Genomic DNA, 26,245 nt, shown 5'->3' on the forward strand with positions numbered 1-26,245 from the left:
TAGTTCTAATTTTGTGAGACCGTGGCTGGTGGCCTTATTTCTCAAAGTTCCTAGAATTAGGGATCCCTGGGTGGCGCAGCGGTTTGGCGCCTGCCTTTGGCCTAGGGCGCGATCCTGGAGACCCGGGATCGAATCCCACATCAGGCTCCCGGTGCATGGAGCCTGCTTCTCCCTCTGCCTGTGTCTCTGCCTCTCTCTCTCTCTCTGTATGACTATCATAAATAAATAAAAAATATAAAAAAAAAGTTCCTAGAATTATAAAATAGAGAAGCTGACAAACTAATCTCTGAGACCCTTTGATTTCTAAGAGTCTATGATCTTCTTTGCCTTTGACATTAAAACAAGATTGTTAACTTATAACTTACATATTTTTTTAACAGAAAGCACCGTATTTAAATGCCTCTCATCTTACTAAGGAGGGAAATTGTGATGAGAACTTGGTGTTGTATGTAACTGATGAATCACTAAATTCTACACCTGAGACTAATATTACACTACATGTTAACTGGAATTTAAATAAAAACTAGAAACTCAAAATAAATATATAAATAAATAGACCTCCTATTTGCTGACTGTCACTCTTCAATTCTTCCATTTTGACACTTTAAATTGGAATGTGTTTTCTGTTCCACAAAACTTTAGTATTCATATCCATTTGCTTATTTTCCTACAGAAAAGTCTAAAAAATATATAGAAAATATTAATGTAATGATATTTAATTATTTTAAGTATTATTTTATCATTCTTCTTATGCAAGTCAATGAAATGAAAATGTAAGTGAATTGCCTAAAGTTTCACCAGAATTAGAACAGTGTTGAATCTAGGTCATTTGTTTAAATGTTTAAAAAGCATATTAATGTACTCTTTCTATAAACTTGGAACTAAATGAGATCATAACTCAAAGTTCGATTACTCTGTATGACTCTGTCTTCTCAAAAATTGAAGATCTAAGGTTCTTCATGCTGGTGTTGATATAGATAAAGCATACACACAAAATCTAGACACACTGGGGAAAAAACAAATGTAAGCAGCAGCAAAATGCAAGTGGTAAATGAAATATTTAGGATAGTGATAAGCTACATACATACATACATACGTACATACATATTGCAGTGTTATTAGACGTAAAAGATTTTCTTACCTTCTCTTTAACAGTGGAATCTTCAAGTAAGATTCAAAGTTCAAAAATTATGAGACGTTCAAATAGTAATTTAAGAAAACCAAATTAGGAGCAGCAGCCCTGTGCTCCCAGGTGAGGTGTTTGCTGCTCTGGGTAAGTTAAAGCCACTCTAGGTCTTGGTTTCTTTGTCTATAAAACAAGGATAGAGTAGAGAACCATCAATGCTTCTTAATTCCAAAGTTTTGTGATAAGATTTTTTTTTTTTTAAAAGCTCAGTAAACTCCTTAAGGAATCTATCAGGAAGGCAGCCCGGAACTATCCACTAATAATCCAAGCCCTGATTCTGGGATGCCTCCACTGCTGATTGTTGGACCATACTGAACTCTTCGAGCCTCAGTTTCTTCATCTATGAAATCAGGATGACATTAGTACTGTCCCCCAGAGAGCTTTTGTGATGACTAAATGAGAAAACATGTTATGCTTCCAGAAAAGGACCTACAATAATAACTCTCACATTCATGAAGTGCTTAGAAAAGACAATAATCTTTCAGAAAATTAGCTATTATTTTTATTAGGGGAGGACTGTGATTTTATAGATTTATTCACAGAGATATACAAAAATATAGGATGTGTCTCAGTGGTTAAGCGTCTGTCTTTGGCTCATGGCATGATTCCGGAGTCCTGGGATCAAGTCCCACATCAAGCTCCCTGCAGGGAGCCTGCTTCTCCTCTATGTCTCTGCCTCTATGGGTTTCTCGTGAATAAATAAATAAAATCTTTAAAAAATTACATAGGATGAGCACTTATCTCATGCTATTTCTTGTTCTTGGAATAGTCTTTTAGCCAAATTTCTCTAGAATCTTCTTTGTCTTCCTTCAATACTTTTTTTTTTTAAGATTTTATTTATTCATGAGGGACACAGAGAGAAAGGCAGAGACACAGGCAGAGGAAGAAGCAGGTTTTCCTAACCCTAACCTTGCAGAGGGCCTTATGTGGGACTCTGGGATCACTCCCTGAGCCAAAGGCAGACGCTCAACCACTAAGTCACCTAGGCATCCCCTTTCAGTACTTTCTATAAAATGTCACTAACCTTGTGGATTTTTCTGCTGTTTTGATATGAAAGACAATTTCTTTTTATGACACTTTTGCTCTGCACATTCCAAAATTACTTATTCTCCTTTTGGTACATTTGTTACTTTTCTGTTGGACTGAACCTCTAAAATTTCCTCTTTTAGAAAAACATTTGTTGAAATTTTATGGTCATTTTTAATTTTTCATTTTATCTACTTTCCATAATAAGTGTCTTCATTCTTCCTCAAATTTTCGTTGCCATTGGTTTCTATGACACTGGATTTCCTTTGTGTTGTTATCTGTCAGATACTCCTTTCCAACTTGACATACTTACTCTACTTTTTTTCTTTTCAAGTTTTGAAAGTAGGGTTTCCTTCATTTGCAAATTCATTTAATCCAAATATCACCTTTAGGTAGCTTATGCCAAAATCTATGTCCTCCTTTCCCCATTTCTTAACCAAAGACCTCTTTCTAAAGGCCTGTTAAAGATTTCCTTGTAGATTTCATACATATCATGCAAGCATTTCAAGCTCAATTTATCCAAATAGGACTCAATGTATTTTCCAATCCATCTTCTAATTTACCCTATTCCATAATTTTCAATATTACTTAATGCCATTTTATTCTTACTTTTTATCTTGTATATTTTTAAAAACCACAACTGTTTAAACCTTTCTTAAAATATATAATTCCTTCTATTTGGTTATTCAATAAATGATAATGCAAAACAATGGTTTTATTTATCATCTGCTTATTCTTAAAATATTTAAAGGAACCTACAAAATACATGTGATAGAATAAGATTAAATTAATTTTAAAAATAGGAAAAATGAATCAAATTGTCATGCTGGTTAAATCATGTCCATGGTACTAATCTCATTATAACCTAACTTTTTTACATAAATGCCATTATAACCAAATGCTTGATATAATAGCCACATTAAAACTATAGTTGAGGGCCCCCTTGTCTCAATGTTATATAAAATTATCAATAAATGAAAATTGCCAATTTTATAGTCTATGTAATAGATAGCTTCTAATGTATGATTTATAAATTCTTTTCACTTATATAGCTTTATTTCAAAGAACTTTTATTCACAAGTATAAAAATATTTTCCTTTTTCTCTTTAGATTTATAGCGTTTGGGTTTTAACATACTTCTCTTGTCCTTTTTGAAAGGCATTTTGGATATTTTATTCATAATAATATTCCTAAAAATATTCAATATTTTGTTAATGATTTCCAAAGTACATTTAAGGTCTTGTTATTCAAAACCACTTTGTGAATGAGGTTATTAAAATGTATATGTTTTTCATTTATGGATTTACATTTAAAATAATAGTAAACAACTTGGTTAAACTCACAATTAGTAAATGGCAGAATTGGGACTTAATCTATATTTTCAGATCCCCAATTCAATGTTTCTACTCTATGCATCTTATTATTTGGGGACGTATTTTACCTTTGACTTATTTAACTCTCAGAGAAAAGGATTTTACCCTTATTAACTACCATATGAATTTGTTACCATAGCCAGAATAATCTTACTAAATCTTCCATCTGATCAAGTCACTTCACTGTTTCACACATCTTTGCTCTCAGATGATCCAAACTCCTTAGCACAAGGCTCCAGATTACTTCTCCACTTTCCTCTCTCATGTAGCCCCCAAGTGAGCATACTGTCACACACTAAATATTTTCATTTCTTTGATATACATGCTTTTATAGCATCCAGATTTCTCCATATAATGTTTCCTTTGGTGCAGAGGTGATGTTCCTACTCATTTCCATGACTGGACTCTTCAGGTCTCGTTTATATATAATTTCTTCTGGGAGTTCTTGCTTGATGACCACTTAATTTAAATGCAAGTTAGGTAGTTTTTCAATGGGCTCCCATAAGACTATACCTCTTTATCATGGTATTTTTTCCTCATTATTTTTTTAAGATTATTTATATATTTATTGATGAGAGACACAGGCAGAGGGAGAAGCAGGCTCCATGCAGGGAGCTGGATGTGGGACTCGATCCTGGGACTCCAGGACTACATCCTGGTTTGAAAGTGGCGCTAAACCACTGAGCCACCCGGACTGCCCATTCCTCATTATTTTTAATTCCCCACTTATATTACAGAATCTTTCCCTAAACCTTGTTTTTTTAAATATTCAAGATTTATTTATTTGAAGGGGGGGCAGAGGGAGAGAATCTTCAAGCAGACTCCCCATTTAGCAGGGACCCAGATGTAGGGCTTGATTTCACTACCCATAAGATCATGACTTGAGCTGAAACAGAGTCAGATGCTGAGTTATCCAGGTGCTGCTCCCTAGATGTTGGTTATCATATCCTTAGTGCCCCAAACCTAAAGTAGATGCTGAATTAATGTTCTTTGATTGAATGAATGATAGCTTTCCTAAACTGCCCTGGTTTTATCTCCTTCAAATTTATTTATTGGTGAACTCAGTTTTTAGCTTGTTCTCATATTTATGAATTGTTGGGTTTCAGGGTAGATGAACTGTAAGCCAAAATCTCTATGTAAGTTAGGCATTAGGAGCACGTTTTGAACCAAATCCAGTAGAATCTTGGTCTTTATGGATTTAAGACTGGTAGCTTCTATAATGATGTGCTGATCTACCAGAAGGCTAATGAAATATTGTAATACTTTATTTAAAGAAGAGCATAACATATAAATGATATTAATTCCCTCTCCAGTTATTTCTGGAACAAGGTGAATATAAATAAATAAATAAATAAATAAATAAATAAATAAATAAATATTTACAAAATTGGTATTCAGAAAGATACCCAATTATATTAGGTACAAATAGCTTATGTGTATCCTTCGATAGCTCTATTGGTATTAGTTTTATCCAAGATCAATAAATGTTATAGAAAGGGAGAAATTAAGAGTATTCTGATCATTTTTTTTGGTGTTTTTTTTTCTATTTTAGGTAATTTTTAGATGGGTCTATAATTATTGTAAAATTAATAGTTTAAAATTTTATATTCATATAGTTGAAGGTTTTTGTGTCCAGTGTAAGTTTTCTAACTTTCTCTTATCTCATCTTTCACTGTCTGCTTGAACTTTTTGTTACAGTTCACTTTTTTTCCCTGTAATATACTACTGTCTTTAGTTGAGTTTGAAAGTTCAACCTCTTACTGGTATCAGTTTTTGAGTTCCTTTCTCTTTTCTGCCAAGGGCTTTATAATTAAATAAGAATTATGTCCCCTCTAATCAAATTCCAAATCCTACAGTAAAATTATATTGACTTAAATCAACAAGCGTCTGAAGCAATTTTTCAACTCTTATATTATTTTAATTGCTTTTCTCTTTTATAGTGACTTTGTCCTTCAGTATCAGATTAGGCACTGAAGTTCTCTAGACCAATAGGATGGCACAAAACAATTTCTACCTACATTTTCATGGGAAGATTGGAATACTTTCTGAAGAGATATAGAATCTGAATTGAGGAGAAAAAAAATCATATATTTCTAGATTGATTGCTTTTAGGATCATATTCTTGTAATGATAAATTGTTATAAATTACCAGTAAATGGATATTAAATAAGAAACAACAATTTCAGCAAAGTTTAAGTAATTTACTTTTCTAAATATACAATGTCTGTATATTATTGAATGAAACTATTTTCAAATATTGGATAATCTTGCATTTGTTAAGTTGTACAAGGGAAAATGTGAGGTATGTAAGTTACATAGCATGGTATATTTAAACTATAATAATCAGAAATGTTTTAAGGTAACATACTTGAAATATTTGTACATAATAAACCCATCTCCATATGGTCAAAGTTGAATTGGTTACATTATATTGTAGTGTTTCTTTTTACTAGAAAAGCAAACATATAATGGCAAATGATACCCTATGGTCATGTTGTATTATTGTTCAATATTTAATAGTTTCTTCTGAATAAAAGACATACATCTACATTTGCTTTTCATCCTGAAGAAGTGCTATTGTTTATATATACTGAAAATAACTTATACTTCTATTAATAATAGGCTGAATTTAATTTTTTTAATTATTTTAAATTTTGTTGCTTAGATACTGTCAATGGGAAAAATGTTACAAATTGTCACAACAGGACAGGTGGGTTGAAATTAGCAGAATATAACTAGTAAGATTGAAAACTTGTGTCCAGTTTAAATGGAAGAGTCTGGAGATAATACACATATTGATAGGATTCATTATTCATCAAACACCAAACATATATAGTATAGTAGACTGGAAATCCAATGGGTGTAGGAGGTAAAAAATTCTATAAGAATAGTACCAAAAAACATGGTCAAAGAATTCTAATCAAGGATGTCTGGGTGGCTCAGTGGTTGAGCATCTGCCTTCACTCAGGGCGTGATCCCAAGGTTCCGGGATCGAGTCCCACATCGGCTCCCAGAGGGAGCCTGCTTCTCCCTCTGCCTGTGTCTCTGCCTCTCTCTCTCAATGTTTCTCATGAATAAATAAATAAATCTTTTTTTAAAGTTCTAATTAGTAACAGAGATTATTTCCTTCTTGATCTTTATTATTCTGTCATTTTTAAAGAGGTAATAACATAACCACTAGGATTCCAGAGTACAAACATTTCTCAGTATTTGAACATATTTCCAAATGCTATGAAGATTTTCACAGGTATCAACACAATTCAAATATTCAAATCACTTGGAGGTAACTTTCCATGCCTCTTTCATTTTGACATTAGCAACCACTCCCTAATTTTTTTAAAAGGTTTTATTTATTTATTCAAGAGAGACACAAAAAGAGAGGCAGAGACACAGGCAGAGGAAGAAGCAGGCTCCATGCAGGGAGCCCACTGTGGGACTCGATCCTGGGAATCCAAGATCACATCCTGAGTCTAGGCAGATGCTCAACCGCTGAGCCACCCAGGCGTCCCAACCACTCCCTAATTATACAAACACATTCTTGACTTCAGGGGGCCTCACTCTTTTTGTATACTTTCATACAAATCTGACCTCTTTTTCAAATTCTCTTTCCCTGTTTTTCTTCTACTTTTTTTTTTTAAGATTTTACTTATTCCTGAGAGACACAGAGAGAGGCAGAGACAAAGGCAGAGGGAGAAGCAGCAGGCTCCCTGCAGGGAACCTGATATGGACTCAATCCCAGGACCCCAGGATCAAGACTTGATCCAAAGGCAGACCCTCAACCACTGAGCCCCTCAGTGTCCCTTTTTCTTCTGCTTTTGATTCCAATGATATTAACAACTCCTATGTCTTATCCACATTTTCTGTTCTCATTTATTTAACATGTACTTACTAAGTTCCCATTGTGTGCCAGAAATTGGTCAAGGCAAATATAAACAACATATTTAATCTTTGTCAGGGATTTGACATTCTAGTGGGGAGGGGAGACTCAGAATGAATAAATAATGTTAATTAATTAATACTAAGTTAATGTAGTAGGTTGATTTGTATCCCTTCAAAAGATATGTCCAAGTCCTAATCTCTGTTACCTGTTTGGTAATCTATGTTACCAAATTATGTGACATAATTTGGAAAAATAGTCTGCATATTTTTTAACTTAAGAATCCTGAAATGAGATCATTGTGAATTGGGGGCAAAGGTGCTAGTGTAGTGACAGTTGTCCTTATAAGAAGAGGAAAGGACAAAGAAATACTGAAGAAAGGCTATGTGAACACAGAAGCAGAGACAAGTTAAGGAGCCTCAAGCCAAGGTTATCAGCAGCCATCAGAAGCTAGGAATGAGGCACTGTACAGACTCTCCCTTAGAGCCTCCTAAGAGAACCAATTCTTCCAACACATTGATTTTGGATTTATGACCTCCAGAACTGTGAAAGAACGATTTTCTGTTGTTTCTAGCCACAGAGTTTGTGGTAATTTGTTATCGTAGCCCTAGAAAATGGATAAGGTCAAGATGCTGAGAAGTAGTATTGAATAAAAGAAGAAAGTTAGAAATTGTGAAGGTATGTAAGAGGTTGCAAAGTTAAAGTATATAACACATTTGGCTAAAGATCTGAAAGAGGTAAGGGATTGAACAATGTGGGAATCCAGGGGAAGGCATTTTCAAGTTCAGAGAATAAGGGAGCAGAGCATGGCTATGCATTAAAGGAGCAGCAAAGAGAACAATGAGGGTGGGCCAGTAGGAGTGAAGGCAGACAGGGAAAATGATTAGCAACAGAGCCTGAAGCCTGTGACTGCTTCATAAGGCATCCTATAGGTAATGGTTTACCCAATGAGTGGGCGTTCTTGGATCATTCACAGGGTAGCAAGGTATCATGATCTAGGTGCTATATTGAAAATACTCTAGTTTGAAGAGGGTAAATACACTATTAGGGAATTAATTAATAGGCTGTTATAATAATCCAAGTGAGATTATTATATGGGCAAAATGATGAGACCAGGGCAGCAAAGAGTTAAACAGGACAGGATTTCCCAACAGATTGTGGAATGTGAGAGAAAAAAAAAAGTTATGGATAAGTTCATATTAACTGGAAGAATTGGAGTTATTATTTAATAATGGAGAAAGAAACTAGGGTGGCTTATTCTAGGGGAATCAGTAATTTGATGCTACGCATGTTAACAATGTGACCGGCATTAGGGATTTCTGTTTTCCTCCCTCAGCTCCCTTGGTCAATGGACTATATTTATATTCCACCACTACCTCAACAACCACACATTGATCTCTAGATTTGGACTGTTTCTGCTTCTCTTCCATTCAAGCATTTTACATTTCATTTCTTATTTCTTTCCTTGACAAATACAAATGTCATTTATCCAGTTATTCAGATTATAAATTGTGACATGATCTTCGGCTCATCCATCTTTCTACTTACAATTAATCAGCAAATAATGTCAGTAAGTGCATCCCTAAATTTTGTCTCACATGTCTTCTAGGACCCTGGGCTCTAAAGTATACCATCCTTAACAATCTTCCTTTCAAACAACTATCATAATTTCCTACCAAGTTTTGTTCCTTTTGCTTTTTTCCTTTCTCTTCCAAGTTCTATACTGATTACAGTTTTGCCACGCTATTTTCCATTTTCAAACTTATTAGAAAATTTTATGTGGCTAACAGGCTCTTCAGCTCCTTCCTAAAGTGCCTAACATTCATAGAAAATATATAATGCCTGAAACTAATCTATTAACAAAATCTTTATAAAATCTAAGCAAAATGCAGAAAAATGATGGAACTGGATGGAAAGTTACAATCGAGGACACATACATCCTCTTCTTAATGAAATAGAGATTACAAAAAGAAAAGGAAAAACAAAAAGAAATAGACAAAAATAAATTATTTTGTTGCATGCTCCTCTGTGTTACTTTTTTGGATGATAACAGAATTTTTCTTGTAACATAGCCCTGCGTCTTTTAATTTATTCAGAAACTTCAAAATTTGGCTAATAAAGAGGCATTGAATGGTGATTGGGTCAGGGATTGTAGGTAGTAATATATTGTATCTTGGAAAACTTACATTAACTACATATTAAGTTGAAAACAGGGTAACTGGTGAATGTAAAAGAAATTGGATGGATTTTCATAGCAATTCTGAAAATAAAATCTTCATATCAAAAACTCTACTATGAAATTAAGAGAATGTTGCTATCACATGTGGAGTCAATACTCCTACATCAGATGAAAAACTTCTAGGCGTTAGAAACATGACAAGTTATTAAGATATAAGTTAAAATAAACATTCAAGTAAGTAAGTTATTTGAGTAAAGCTTTTATCAAATGATTAAAAATACAGTGAGGATGAAGAACATGCCATACAACTTGTCCATTGGCAAACTCCAAGGTTTTTTTTTTTTTTTAAATGAGCAAATAGAGGGGAAAAAATAGGAATGGAAGATATCAGTGATTATGGCAGAATAAGGAAATGCAAATATCTGCTCCTCCATAAAAGCAATGAACAAAGTGATAATAACTGTTAAGAATCAACTTTCTTTTGTAACTCTGGAAACTAACCAAAAGCTTATAGCAATTATAGAAATGCTTATTCAAGAAAATGGCTGAAATCTGTAAGAATAGAGTCTTGTTGCCATTTTACCCTACACTAGTCCTTCCCCCAACTTCCCAGCCCAGTGGTCCATTTGAAAATAACAAAACATTTCCAGTACCAGTATTGAAAGGAACAGAATTGATCTTCTTCCCAGATAATTATCCTTACTTCATCTGTCTCATAACTCCTAGGGAAGTTTAGTCAAAATGCTTATCTTTGTCTTCCCTGGTTCACAATTTAGCCTACACTAAAACCATTATCTGGGAGGTATTTGTCAAAAACACCTGCAGGTAGATGTTTTAGTTACTGAGGCAATAAACAGAAATTGGGCAAACAATAGAAGACCTGAGGGAATGAGATGCTTTAGGAGGATAAAGGCTTTCAAAATCCCAGACAGATTTCTGAGAATCTAGAAGGCTGCATGCATGCCCAGGGTTTGGGGCATCCTCAGGAAAGACATAAGTCAATGTTAAGCTTTTACTTCTGGCTAATCTTGAGGCCCTCTGCAAGCAAAAATCTAAGACTAAGGCAGAGTTGTAAACTACTTGTCCAAGTGTGAAAAGTGTGCCACCAAACATTCACAAAACCCTCTGCAAAGACTGGGAAATTTCTTGGTTCCAAGCATGTGAGAAAATCTCTATCCAATCACTAGCCAACCACTAAGCTAATGGAGCAAAGATCTCAGTGGCCACACGACAAAGAACACAAACTTTGTAAAATTGTTTTATGCCACTTCTGAACTAAAGAATGAACAACAAACAGCAACAAAAACACATCCTGGGGAAGGATATTATTTTCAGGGTGGCCATGTTATAATATTCAGGATGTCAAGTTCTCAACAAAAAAATTATGTGTCGTGCAAAGAAGCAGAATATATGGTCCATATAGAAGGAAAGAAAGTTACCAATAGAGATGATCCGTAAGAAGGCTCATATATCCTTATAAAGACTTTAGATAATCTATTTTAAATATATTAAGACCTATAGGAAACCATGTCTAAAGAAATGTGTGTTTGTGGATATATTAAACCTTGAAAAATTGCACTTAAACATATGTGTACACACATACAAATCCTGTCCAAAAGTAGGTATTTTACATTTCTTTTCTAGTTTATCTCTTAATGGTGTTTCTAATCTAAGTTAAAGTCTAATCCATTTGTATATGTGGGAAAATGTCACCCAAAACTATAAGAGGGTGACCTAACTAGTAATACAGACCAGGATTGTAGACTTCCAATACAATGTGCTTAAAATATCACATTTCTTTTTGTGATATTTTTACTGTCTCCACAATCCTGGATACCGTAGTATAATTTTTATTTCTCCATGTGTTTCAATTTACATTCTTCTGACAATATCATAGTATGACAAAATTTCAGTGCTGACAATCTAGATGATCTATTTCAGCTTCATTGTGCCTTCAGTGATTTCAAAGACCATTGATATTGCCTAACTAGATCCCCAAGGTAGCATCTCCTTCCTGTTTATAATTGACAATCTAAATTTCAACAACTTTTAAAGTATCACATATTTGTAGATTATATTTTTCAAAGTATTTTCACAAACACATGTTTACAAACATTAAATATTCATCTAAATTGTAATAATTTTTAAACCTAGAGGGTATATGCTATTCTTATGTCATGACTAAAATATTTAGGGAGAGACTCAGCCCATAGTGATAGACACCCAAATATTTTGAAAAAAAAGTATTAATATTCCAGGTTACCAATTTTGAGACTTCATCTGGAATAACTTGGGGAATAGGCTTTTTAAATATTTCATATATTTCAAAGTTTTTCTCCTATTTTTCTATTTGCCAACAAGAATAATAAACAGAAGCAACAAAGCAAGATCCATCATCTAAATTTCATTAAGAATTATAATAGCTATTCAAGATTTAATATGTTAAAACAAAGGTCAGGGTCTGAAAATTAGGCTTTGATATTTCAACAGGGAAATTTTCATTTCTCAGTTACATTTCTTCATTTTAATTTCAATTGATATCTTCAAGGAAAAGCACACATTCACTTTTAAATTATTTTTTTCCCTATAATGCATTATAGTTTCTTTTCTGGTTAACAGCAACAGAAAAAAAGGTGTTATAAAGTGTTATCATTATATAGCTAACTAAATCAAGGTTAAATCTTTCTTGTAGGTATTTAGGGTGAGAGATCAATAACAATTTTCTGTTTGTTCTTTGAATTCAGCAAGTATATGAAATGATATACCAACACTACTTCATTGAAATTTTTACTTGTTTTCTCTCCATAACTTTGCTTACACGGTAATTGTAGACTGCACATAATGTATAAGCAGCGTCTAAACAACATAACCTCAAAGGAAAATTTTGGAGGTTAATTGGCTATTTAACTAAACTGCATTGAATATAATCAATTATAAAATAGAAAATAGCATAGCCACTGTGGAAGATAGTATGGCGATTCTTCAAAAAAAATCAAAAATAGAACTATGATTTATGTAGTAATCCCACTACTGGGTATTTACCCAAATAATACAAAAATACTAATTCAAAAGGATATATGCATCTTATGCTTATTGGAGCACTATTTACAATAGCCAAACTAACTATGGAAGTGGCCTAAGTACCCATTTATAGATGAAATAGATAAAGAACATATGGTAGATTTTATATATGTGTTATTTTTATATTTTTATTATTTTAATTTTTTTTAAATTTTTTTTAATTTTTTATTTATTTATGATAGTCACAGAGAGAGAGAGAGAGGCAGAGACACAGGCGGAGGGAGAAGCAGGCTCCATGCGCCGGGAGCCTGATGTGGGATTCGATCCTGGGTCTCCAGGATCACGCCCTGGGCCAAAGGCAGGCGCCAAACCGCTGCGCCACCCAGGGATCCCCTATTTTTATTATTTTATATAAATATTTATATATTTATATAAATTATACATGAATATATATTTTATTGTGATATATATCATTTTTATCACTGGCAACAACATGGATGGATCTAGAGAGTATAATACTAAGTGAAATAAGTCAGAAAGTGAATACTATAATATGAAATAATTCAGAAATATTGAAAATATTGTGAAAATAGTGAAATAAGACAGAAAGACAAACCGTATGATCCAACTCATATTATTTCATTCATATAGGGAATTTAAGAAACAAAAAGGAAAAAAAAGAGAAATAAACCAAAAGGTAGACTATTAACTGCAGAGAACAAGTGGATGGTTACCAGAGGGAATATGGGTGGGGGGTGAGTGAAACTGGTGAAGGGAATTAAGAGCAGTACACTCATACTAATGAGCACTGAGTAAGATATGGAAGTGTTCAATCACTATATGGGATACCCGAAACTCACATAACACTGTATGTTAGCTACACTGGAATTAATTTTTTTTAAAAAGGTGTAAGTGACAGTTAACTAATATAAACATTAAACTTGCAAGACACTGAATCTTGGTTATTCCCACTGTTAAAAGAAATGGTAATTCTATGACACAACAAATGTATTAACTAACACTACAATGGCAATTATGTTGCAATATAAATGTATGAAATCAATATGTTGTACACCTTAAACTTCATCATGTTATATGTCAACTATATTTCCATTAAAAGAAGGAAAAAAACTGGAAAACCAGAGGGGAATATAATGAGAATTACATGAACAAAGTCCTTCAACTTTTCCAAGGAACTACCATTTTAGGCAATACTCATCTTAGACTGCTATCTTAGAGTGGAGGGACAATGTGTAAGGTATACATCAGTTGTTAAGTTTATCACTGAAACCAGTCCCCTCTCCCCCCAATCTCAGCTCAGTCTTGTACAAGAAGACAAGCCTATTGTCAGTACTCAAGGCTACATGTCTGGCAACTTCCAGTGTATCACTGCTGAAACAGTTTACAAATCCCGAGATGATGGGCTCATTTTCTTTTTCTTTAAAAGATATTGTTTACTCATGAGAAACACAGAGAGAGAGAGGCAGACACATAGGCAGAAGGAGAAGCAGGCACCCCGCGGGGGGGAGCCGGATGCGGGACTCGATCCCAGGACCCCGGGATCACGCCTTGAGCTGAAGGCAGACACTCAATCACTGAGCCACACAGCCATCCCTCATTTTCTACCAAGTTTCAGGTTTCCTCCACATTTCCAAACAATGTCCTTGATGCGCATGATTTAGTCTAAGTTAGTAGCTTTTCTTGTTCTTCCTCTATCTCTGGTAGATGAAACTGGAACACAAGACTAAGAAGTTAGTAGCATAAAACGAAAAAAATAATCCAATCAGGAAATAAACAGAGTCATGAACAGACATTTCTCCAAAGAAGACATGGAAATGGCCAACAGACACATGAAAAAAAAATATTCAACAAAGCTCATCAACATCAGGGAAATAAAAATCAAAACCACAGTGAGATACCATCTCACATCCGTCAGAATGGCTAAAATTAAGTCAAGAAACAACAGATGTTGGTGAGGATGCAGAGAAAAGGGAACCCTCTTACACTGCTGGTGGGAATGCAGGCTGGTACAATCACTGTGCCTCAAAAAGTTAAAAATAGAGCTACCCTATGACCCAGCAATTGTACTACTGGGTATTTACCCAAAGGATACAAACATAGTGATCTGAAAGGGTACCTGCATCCCAATATTTATAGCAGCAATTTCCACAATATCCAAAATATGGAAAGAACCCAGGTGTCCTTTGACACATAAATGGAAAAAGAAGATGTGATGTGATGTGTGTGTGTGTGTGTGTCTGTGTGTGTAAGAAGATGTGATACACTGGAATTTGCCAGGCATGTTGCCTGAGTACTGACAAAAGACTTGTCTTCCTGTATACACACACAATGGAACATTACTCAGCCATCAAAAAATTGAAATCTAATCATTTGTAATAATGTGGATAGAAAGAGAGGCTATTATGCTCAGCAAAATAAGTCAATTAGAGAAAGACAGTTATATATGATTTCACTCATGTGTAGAAGTTAAGAAACAAGACAAAGGGTCATAGGGAAAGGGAGGGAAGAATAAAATCAGACAAAATCAGAGAGTGAGACAAGCTTTAAAAGACTTAACTATAGGAAACAAATTGAGGGTTGCTGTAGGGGAGGTGGGTAGAGGGATGGGGTAATTGGGTGATAGACATTAAGAAGGGCACTTGATGTAATGAGCACTGGGTGTTATATACAGCTGAAAAATCACTAAAATTCACCTTTAAAGTAATATTACACTATCTTAATTAATACAATTTAAATTTTAAGAAGTTAGAGGCCTAAATGTACCAATTTTCTGCAAACTTTCTCACTTACTTCAAATAGGTAAGAGAACTGGCACAAAGATATACCCACAGATCAGTGAAACAGAATAGAGAGCCCACCAACATATATGGTCAATTAATCTGTGATAGAGAAAGCAAGATATGTGCAATGGGAAAAAGACAGTCTTTTAAATAAATGGTGGTAGGAAAACTGGACAGCTACATGCAAAAGAAGAAACTTAAATGGTCCAGTTTCATTCTTGCGCTTGGAACTCAAAGTGGACTAAAGACCTAAGTGTAGGAGCAGAAACTATAAAACTCCTGAAAGAAAACATAGGCAGTTATCTTATAGACCTCAGCCTTACCAACGTATTTGTGGATATATCTCCTTAAGCATGAAATACAAATAAAAAATAAACTACTGGAACTGCACCAAAAGAAAAAGCTTTTTCGCAGTGAAGGAAACCATCAATAAAATGAAAAGGCAACCTACTCAATGGGAGAAGATATTTGTAAATGATATCTGTAAGGGGTTAATATTCACAATATATAAGACCTTACATAAGTCTACGCCAAAATACACCCAACAATTCAGTTAAAAAATGGGCAGATGACCTGAATAGACATTTTTCCAAAGAAGACATATAGATGGCCAACAGACCCATGAAAAGAAGTTCAACATAACTAACCATGAGGGCAATCCAAATCAAAAACCACAATTTCAGATATCATCTGGCATCAGTCAGAATGGCTATTTTTAAAAAGACAAGATATACCAAATATTGGTAAGAATGTGAAGAAAATGAATTCTTTGTGCACTATTGGTGGGAATGTATGTTGGTACAGCCACCTTAAAGAATAATATGAAGTTTTGTAAAAAATTAAAAGCAAATACCACATGATCCAATAATTCCACTACTACATATTTTTACCCAAAGAGAAAAAAAAAAACACTAATTCAAAAAGATATATGTATCCCTATGTTTATTGCAGCATTATTTACAATAGCCAAGATAAGGGAGCAATTCAAATATCCATTGATAGATAAATGGATAAAGAAGTGGTGTGTATACACACATGTACACCAGAGTATTACTCAACCATGAAAAAGAATGAAATGTTGTCATTTGTGACTACACGGATGGACCTATTATGCTAAATGAAATAAATCGGAGAAAGATGAATACCATATGATTTCACTTATATGTGGAATATAAAAGAGGAAACAAATGAACAAACAAGGAAACTGTTAAATATAGAGAACTAGTAGTTGCCAGAAGGGAGATAGGTGAGAAAAATAGGTGAAATAGGTGACGGGGATTAAGAGGTACAAACTTACAGTTATAAAATAGGTAAGTGATAGCAATGAAAAGTATAGGATATGGGAATATGGTCAAATGATGTATAGGGACAGATGGTGACTACATTTATGGTGAGCACTGAGTAATGCATAAAATTGCAGAATCACTATACTGACACTATACTATATAGTGTATATCAACTGTACTCCAATAACAAATTTTTAAAGAGGAAAAAAAGTATGTAAGTGATATATTGCCAAGTCAGTACAACGGTGAAATATCTTGAGACAATGTCCAGTAAAAATAGCAAGAAAACAAAACAACAATAAATTAACAAAACCAAAAATATGATAGGACAAATCTGGCTTTTTCACTTGCAGAAATATGACTTTAGACGAATAATGTCTTAGCTCTAACCCTGTTTTCACATTTTAGAAATACGGAGAAGAGTCATTTACATACCCCTTAAAGGTTTGCTGTGGTGATTGACTAAGTCAATAGCATATGCAGTGACAGACACAGAAAATGTATTATCAGTTAGTCGTTATTTTAATCATTTTGTATTTTTTCAAGAAACTCACTTATTAATATATTTGTATGAACGCTTAGTAACCAGAAAGATATGTAAAAAATATATATAGGGTTTTCGTGTATTTCTGTGTTTTGCTCCTTTTTATTCAGTAAAAGAATTCTTATCTCGTATTTTCTTCATGGATGTGGTTCTGCATCTACTGCTGAATAGGGAGGAAATCTTTTATGGCTACATTAACATCATATGGCCAATAAGGGTTATTTTGTTCACTCTAGAGCCATAATTTATTACATTGGCTTTTTATTAGTTTGAAGAAGTCAATACTAGCATTCCCTATGCACTAATATGGTCAGGCTTTTTGTTGGGAAACAGCTACGAAGTTTTCAGTGAATTATATTCTACAAACATAATTTGATGATGTTTTAATAGCAAAGGTTTGGTAATAATTATGGTTTCCAATGTGCTGAGTAGAAAAGCTCTTTAATGTCATGTGCTCTTGAAGTCTTAACTCTGCAAGATGACTCTTGCTAAATATCTGGCAGAAAGTCACCACCAGGAAGTGAACTTTATACTTCTATTTGTGTATGCATGTATTTTCCAAATGTTGAAGCATCTAGTCTTATTTCTAATTAATAGCGTGATGACAACACGTAATTACATGCCTATCAAGTTAATATGACAGTAACTGCCATAGACAGTGGTGATAATTTCCCACATTCTTCATAAATGTTGCATTTAAATTTTTAGAATAAAAAAATTCAAATAAAGTATTAATATAAAATCTTAAAACCTAATTACTGAAATAACAATACTAATCACTTATAAAAGCTGACACTTTATAAAACTTATTACTTTGGGAATCTAAGAAAAACTCCTAACCTTTAAAATCTGTATGTATATATACACAAACATATTTAAGATGTTATACTAAATATATTTACATATAAATATGTACATTCCTTTGGTCACTTTACCATACATTACCCAGTTAATTTCTCATATAAGAAATTTATAAAAAAAATATTTCTCATAAAAATATTCTTTGCTAATTATTAAAACAGGAAACAGGATCTATCAAAAAATGAAATTGAAGTAAATCATTGTCCTTTGATAAACACATTTTTTTAAAAAAATTTCAAGCACATTATTTATTTATCTGTTTGCTTGTTTGTTCAATATGAAGGTTCCAAGGTCAGAACCTGGACCTTTTTTTTTTTGTATTTTTTTATTGGAATTTGATATCCCAACATATAGCATAACACCCCGTGCTCATCCCACCGAGTGCCTGCCTCAGTGCCCGTCACCGAATCACCCCAAGCCCCTGCCCACCTCCCTTTCCACTACCCCTTGTTCGTTTCCCAGAGTTAGGAGTCTCTCATGTTCTGTCTCCCTCTCTGATATTTCCCACTCATTTTCTCTCCTTTCCCTTTTAATCCCTTTCACTATTTTTTATATTCCCCGAATGAATGAGACCATATAATGTTAGTGCTTCTCCGATTGAATAACTTCACTCAGCATAATACCCTCCAGTTCCATCCACGTCGAAGCATATGGTGGGTATTTGTCGTTTCTAATGGCTGAGTAATATTCCATTGTATACATAGACCACATCTTCTTTATCCATTCATCTTTCGATGGACACCGAGGCTCCTTCCACAGTTTGGCTATTGTGGACATTGCTGCTAGAAACATCGGGGTGCAGGTGTCCCTGCGTTTCACTGCATCTGTATCTTTGGGGTAAATCCCCAGCAGTGAAATTGCTGGGTCGTAGGGCAGGTCTATTTTTAACTCTTTGAGGAACCTCCACACAGTTTTCCAGAGTGGCTGCACCGTTCACATTCCCACCAACAGTGTAAGAGGGTTCCCCTTTCTCCGCATCCTCTCCAACATTTGTGGTTTCCTGCCTTGTTAATTTGCACCATTCTCACTGGTATGAGGTGGGATCTCATTGCGGTTTTGATTTGTATTTCCCTGATGGCAAGTGATGCAGAGAATTTTCTCATGTGCATGTTGGCCATGTCCATGTCTTCCTCTGTGAGATTTCTCTTCATGTCTTTTGCCCATTTCATGATTGGATTGTTTGTTTCTTTGCTGTTGAATTTAATAAGTTTTCTATAGACCCTGGATACTAGCCCTTTATCCGATAGGTCATTTGCAAATACCTTCTCCCATTCTGTAGGTTGTCTTTTAGTTTTATTGACTGTATCCTTTGCTGTGCAAAAGCTTTGTATCTTGATGAAGCCCCAATAATTCATTTTTACTTTTGTTTCCCTTGCATTCGTAGATGTATCTTGCAAGAAGTTGCTGTGGCCAAGTTCAAAAAGGGTGTTGCCTGTGTTCTCCTCTAGGGTTTTGATGGACTCTTGTCTCACATTTAGATCTTTTATCCATTTTGAGTTTATCTTTATATATGGTGTAAGATAATGGTCTAGTTTCATTCTTTTTACGTGGCTAATTTTCCCAGCACGATTAATTGAAGAGACTGTCCTTTTTCCAGTAAATAGTCTTTCCTGCTTTGTTAAATATTAGTTGACTATAGAGTTGAGAGGCCATTTCTGGGTTCTCTACTCTGTTCCATTGATCTATGTGTCTGTTTTTGTGCCAGGACCACACTGTCTTGATGATCACAGCTTTGTAGTACACCCTGAAATCTGGCATTCTGATGGCCCCGGCTCTGGTTCTTTTTTAATATTCCCCTGGCTTTCGGGGTCTTTTCTGATTCCACACAAATCTTAAGATGATTTGTTCCAACTCCCTGAACAAAGTCCATGGTATTTTGACAGGGATTGCATTAAATGTGTAAATTGCCCTGGGTAACATTGACATTTTCACAATATTAATTCTTCCAATCCATCAGCATGGAATATTTTTCCATCTCTTTGTGTCTTCCTCCATTTCCTTCAGAAGTGTTCTGTAGATTTAGGGTATATATCCTTTACCTCTTTGGTTAGGTTTATTCCTAGGTATCTTATGCTTTTGGGTGCAATTGTAAATGGGATTGAGTCCTTAATTTCTCTTTCTTCAGTCTCATTGTTAGTGTATAGAAATGCCACTGATTTCTGGGCATTGATTTTGTATCCTGCCACACTGCCAAATTTCTGTATGAGTTCTAGCAATCTTGGGGTGGAGGCTTTGGGTTTTCTATGTACAGTATCATGTCATCTGCGAAGAGGGAGAGTTTGACTTCATCTTTGCCAATTTGAATGCCTTTTATTTCTTTTTGTTGTCTGATTGCTGAGGCGAGGACTTCCAGTACTATGTTGAATAGCAGTGGTGAGAGTGGACATCCCTGTCTTGTTCCTGATCTTAGGGGAAAGGCTCCCAATGCTTCCCTTTTGAGAATGATATTTGCTGTGGACTTTTCATAGATGGCTTTGAGATGCTAAGGAAAGTTCCCTCTATCCCTACACTCCGAAGAGTTTTGATCAGGAATGGATGCTGTATTTTGTCAAATGCTTTCTCTGCATCTATTGAGAGGATCATATGGTTCTTGTTTTTTCTCTTGTTGATATGATCTATCACATTGATTGCTTTATGAGTCTTGAACCAGCCTTGCATTCTGGGGATAAATCCCACTTGGTCATGGTGAATAATCTTTTTAATGTACTGTTGGATCCTATTAGCTAGTACCTTGTTGAGAATTTTTGCATCTGTGTTCATCAGGGATATTGGTCTATAATTCTTCTTTTTGGTGGGTTCTTTGACTGGTTTTGGAATTAAGGTGATGCTGGCCTAATAGAAAAGTTTGGAAATATTCCATCCCTTTCTATCTTTTGGAACAGCTTTAGTAGAATAGGTATTGTTTTTTCTTTAAACGCTTGATAGTGGGTATGTTTATGACATAGATTATAGCGATGGCTTCGTGTATGTACATTTATCTCCAAACTCATCACGTTTTATTCATTAAACATATACAGATTTTTGTATGTCAGTCATACCTCATTAAAGTGGTTTGAACAACAACACAACAACAACAACAAACTTTTGATAGAATTCCCCTGGGAAGCCATCTGGCCGTGGACTTTTGTGTCTTGGGAGGTTTTTGATGACTGCTTCAATTTCCTCCCTGGTTATTGGCCTCTTAAGGATTTCTATTTCTTCCTGTTCCAGTTTTGGTAGTTTGTGGTTTTCCAGAAAGGCATCCATTTCTTCTAGATTGCCTAATTTATTGGTGTGTAGCTGCTCATAATGCATTTTTAAATTCATTTGTATTTCCTTGTTATTGGTTGTATCTCTACTTTTTCATTCGTGATTTTATTAATTAGAGTCTTTTCTCTTTTGTTTTTAATAAGGCTGGCTAATGGTTTATCTATCTTAATTCTTTCAAAGAACCAACTCCTGGTTTTGTTGATCTGTTCCACAGTTCTTCTGGTCTCTATTTCATTGAGTTCTGCTCGAATCTTTATTAACTCTTTTCTTCTGCTGGGTGTAAGTTTGATTTGCTGTTCTTTCTCCAATTCCTTTAGGTGCAAAGTTAGCTTGTGCATTTGAGTTTTTTCCAATTTTTTGAGGGATGCTTGCATTGTGATGCATTTCCCTCTCAGGACTGCTTTTGTTGTATCCCAAAGATTTTGAATGGTTGTATCTTCATTTTCATTAGTTTCTATGAATCTTTTTAATTCTTCTCTAATTTCCTGGTTGACCCTTTCATCTCTTAGCAGGATGCTCTTTAACCTCACGTGTTTGAGTTTCTTCCAAATTTCTTCTTGCGATTGAGTTCAAGTTTCAAAGCATTATGGTCTGAAAATATGCCAGGGACCATCAGTTAAGACCTGATTTTTGACCCAGTATGTGATCTATTCTGGAGAAAGTTCCATGTGCACTTGAGAAGAATGTGTATTCAGTTGAGTTTGGATGTAAAGTTCTGTAAATATCTGTGAAATCCATCTGGTCTTGGGTATCATTTAAAGCTCTTGTTTCTTTGGAGATGTTGTGCTTAGAATATCTGTCATTTTTAGAAAGCACTGTGTTAAAGTCTCCCAGTATAAGTGTATTATTATCTAAGTGTGTCTTAACTTTGGTTATTAATTGATATCCTTGGCAGCTCCCACATGAGGGGCATAAATATTTATGATTGTTAGGTCCTCTTGTTGGATAGATCCTTTAAGTATGATATACTGTCCCTCTTCATCTCTTATTACAGTCTTTGGGATAAACTTTAATTTATCTGATATGAGAATTGCTACCCCTGCTTTCTTTTGAGGACCATTTGAATGGTAAATGGTTCTCCAACCTTTCATTTTCAGGCCATAGTTGTCCTTAGATCTTAAATGAGAGTCTTGTAGATAGCAAATGGATGGGTCTTGCTTTTTTATCCAGTTGGAAACCCTGCATCTTTTGATGGAATCATTAAAACCATTCACGTTCAGAGTTACTATTGAAATATATGAATGTAGTGTCATCATAATACCTATTAAGTCCCTGTGTTTGTGGCTTATTTCTTTGGGCTTTCTCTTTCTTTTACAGAGTCCTCCTTAATATTTCTTGCAGAGCTGCTTTGGTGGTCACATATTCTTTCAGTTTCCGCATATCTTGGAAGCTCTTTATCTCTCCTTCCATTCTGAATGAGAGCCTTGCTGGATAAAGTGTTCTTGGCTGAATGTTCTTCTCATTTAGGACCCTGAATATATCCTGCCAGCCCCTTCTGGCCTGCCAGGTCTCTGTGGAGAATCCTGCTTTTAATCTAATAGTTCTCCCCATATAATTTGGGGATCTCTTTTCTTTTGCTGTTTTAAGGATTTTATCTTTATCTTTGGAATTGCAAGGTTCACTTTTAAATGTTGAGGTGTTGAAAGATTTTTATTGATTTTAGCAGGGGACCTCTCTATCTCTTGGATCTGAATGCCTGATTTCCTCCTCAAATTAGGGAAGTTCTCAGCTATGATTTGTTCAAATATGCTTTCTGGCCCTCTGTCCCTTTTGGCACCCTCTGGAACCCCAATTATACATAGATTTTTTTCCTTCTAAGGCTGTCATTTATTTCCCTTAACCTTTCCTCATGGTTTTTATTTGTTTTTCTCAGCTTCCTCAGCTTTTTCCTCAGCTTCCTTCCTTGCCATCAACTTGTCTTCTATGTCACTCACTCTTTCTTCTACCTCATAAACCCTTGTCGTTAGGACCTCCAGTTTGGATTGCATCACATTTAATTAATTTTTAATTTTGGCCTGATTAGATCTATATTCTGCAGTCATGAAGTCTCTTGAATCCTTTATGCTTTTTTTCCAGAGCCACCAGTGGCTTCATAATTGTGTTTCTGAATTGACTTTCTGACATTGAATTGTAATCCAAATTCTGTAACTCTGTGGCAGAGAGCACTGTTTCTGATTCTTTCTTTTGTGGTGAGTTCTTTCTAGTCATTTTGCTCAGTGCAGAGTGGCTGTATGAGCAGGCTGTGTCAAGAATAACGACCACGACCTAAGTAAATTTCACCCTAGATGATTCTGCAAAGTCAGAGACCAGAATTTCAAACAAAGATCAGAACGAAATAAAACAAAAGGACCACTAAGGTGAAAAACAAATTTTAAAACAAAGTAGTAAAAGATAAATGTCCAGGAATCCTAAAAAGAAAAAAGAAAAAAAAAAGAAAAAAAAGAAAAGAAGAAAAGAAAAGACAGAGAAAAAAGAGAAAAAAGGAGAAGAAAAAAATAGCAGGGGACTGGGAGATGGTGGTGGTGATGAAGTTGTACTGGAGAGAGTATGTAGGCTAGCTGAAGGGTTCTAGTGGGTTATCTTGTTTCTGAGTATATGAAGTTCTGTATGTTAGAAGATGCTCAGTCCCATATTTATATAAACCAGAAATACTTGTAGAAGGCCCAACATTGACCACCAAAATATAAATAAGATAAAAGAGGGAGGCAGAATGGGAATGAGGAATTGCATAGAATGAACCAACATGGTATGCCACCTGGTTCTGTGTGCATGCTGGTCATGTTTTAGAAGGTATTAACTTCTGCCATTGTAGAACAAAATGAGGCAGAGAAAAGAAAAAAATACAAAACAAGAAAATAACATATCTTATATATCTCCCAAAATTAAGTTGAGTATGTTGAAGGGAATCTAGAAGTGGAAAATATATCTAGGACCTGTAATCATAGAAATATGAAAGTCAAAAAGGAAGAATCTTAAAAATGAAGAGGTGGTAATGTATTGTAGTTAAGGTGGAAAAAAGAGAAAAACAATGGAAATTTACAGTCTGATATAAAAACAAGCTGTACTGGGAAAAAGGAAGAAAAAAAGAAAAGAAAGAAAAAAAAGAGGGTACCCTCTGGTTCTATATACTGAAATCCCTCCACTTCCCCTGGAATTGCCCAGCGCTGCTCGGTCCAGAACTTGCTCTTCCCCTGTCCTTCCAGCAGGTCTTCTGGGGCAGGGGCTGCTGTGCTGGTTCTGCACTGAAGGCAGCAGGTGCAGCCCCCCCCAGCCCCCGCTGGACGCCCAGCTTCTCCCCGAGGCCCCTCCAGCCCCCGCCCGACCCCCGGCTTCTCCCCGAGCCCCCCCCCCAGCCCCTGCCCGACCCCCGGCTTCTCCCCGAGCCCCTGCCCGACCCCGGCGTCTCCCCGAGGCACCCCCAGCCCTGCCCCAGGTCCCTGCGAGGCTTCTCCGGGGAGGAATCGGGGGTCGGTGAGGTTCCCGCTGCTCCCGGTGGGGCCCTCCTGTCCCGGGGGCTCTCCTGGGGCCTCAGCCCAGCCCCCGCGGGGCCTCCCCCACTGGATTGTTTTTTATTTTTATTTTTCCACCTTTCTACCTTGTTAGAAGCAAAAACCCTTCTCCCGGTAGCGTTCCCACTGTTCTCTCTGTAAATCTGAGGTTGACTATTAGGTTTCCATGATGATTTGAAAGTTATCTAGGTAAGTTGGTGGGGACAGGTGACCTGGGGACCCTACTCCTCTGCCGTCTTGCCCTGCCCCCTAATAAATACATTTTCTATCACTTCAAATAACAAAGCTCTTGAATTTAATAATTGAGAAATATCGTAGTTGCAATTCTATGAACTTATCTGCTTCCTCATCTTTAACTTAATATTACAACTCTTTACTCCCTAGCACAATAGTTTGTAAAAACAAATCATTTTATTTTTTCCCCACTTTTAATTGCCCTAAAACATTTAAAGTAATGGTAATAATGTATTGGGTGATTACAGACTACAGACAAGTAAAATGAATAACATCAATGTCACAAAAGTGAAGAGAGAAATTGGGAATACTTCATTATCAAATATCTTTAGTATGCATAAAGCAAAAACTAATAGAACTGAAAGAGAAATAGACAAATCTACTACCATACTTGGGAACTCAAAAGACCTTTTTTTAGTTAATTGCTAAACATAGTGGGCAGGAAGTCATTAAAGATGTAGTTGATTGAATAAGACTATAAATCAACATGATCTAATTGTCATATATAAAGTTTTTTTTTCTAACAACAAAAAAAAATACATTTTTTTCTAACCTGACTTAGAATAATCACTAGGATGGATTACAGTCTGTGTTATAAATCACATCCCAAATTTAAAAAATACCAACCATACAAAGTATGTTCTCAGACCACAATAGTATTAAGGTAGAAATTATTAAAAGAAACATAGTTGGAAAATCCCCAAATATCTGAAGACCAAACAACACACTTGAATGTAACATGAAAGTCAAAAAAGAAAGAGTAGTTTAAAAATATTTTTAATGAGATTAAAATGAAAATCCTACTCATTAAAATTTATTAGAATATAGCAAAAATGGAACCTAGAGGATTATTTACAGCATCATATTCATATATTAGAAACAAAGAAATATATAAAGTAATGACCTATGCTTTCATTTTAGAAAGCTAGAAGAAGAAGTAAAATAAGTTGAAAGCAAGCATAAGGAAGAATACAACTAGAGAAGAAATTAATGAGCTTGTCAATAGGAAAACAATAGAGAAGAACTGATGAATCCAAAAGCTGGATATTTGAAACATCAATAAATTAGTAAAATTTCTCATCAAGCCAAACAAGAAAAA

Source organism: Vulpes vulpes, chromosome 2, assembly GCF_048418805.1.
Source record: "Vulpes vulpes isolate BD-2025 chromosome 2, VulVul3, whole genome shotgun sequence".
In the NCBI taxonomy this organism is placed as follows: Eukaryota; Metazoa; Chordata; class Mammalia; order Carnivora; family Canidae; genus Vulpes; species Vulpes vulpes.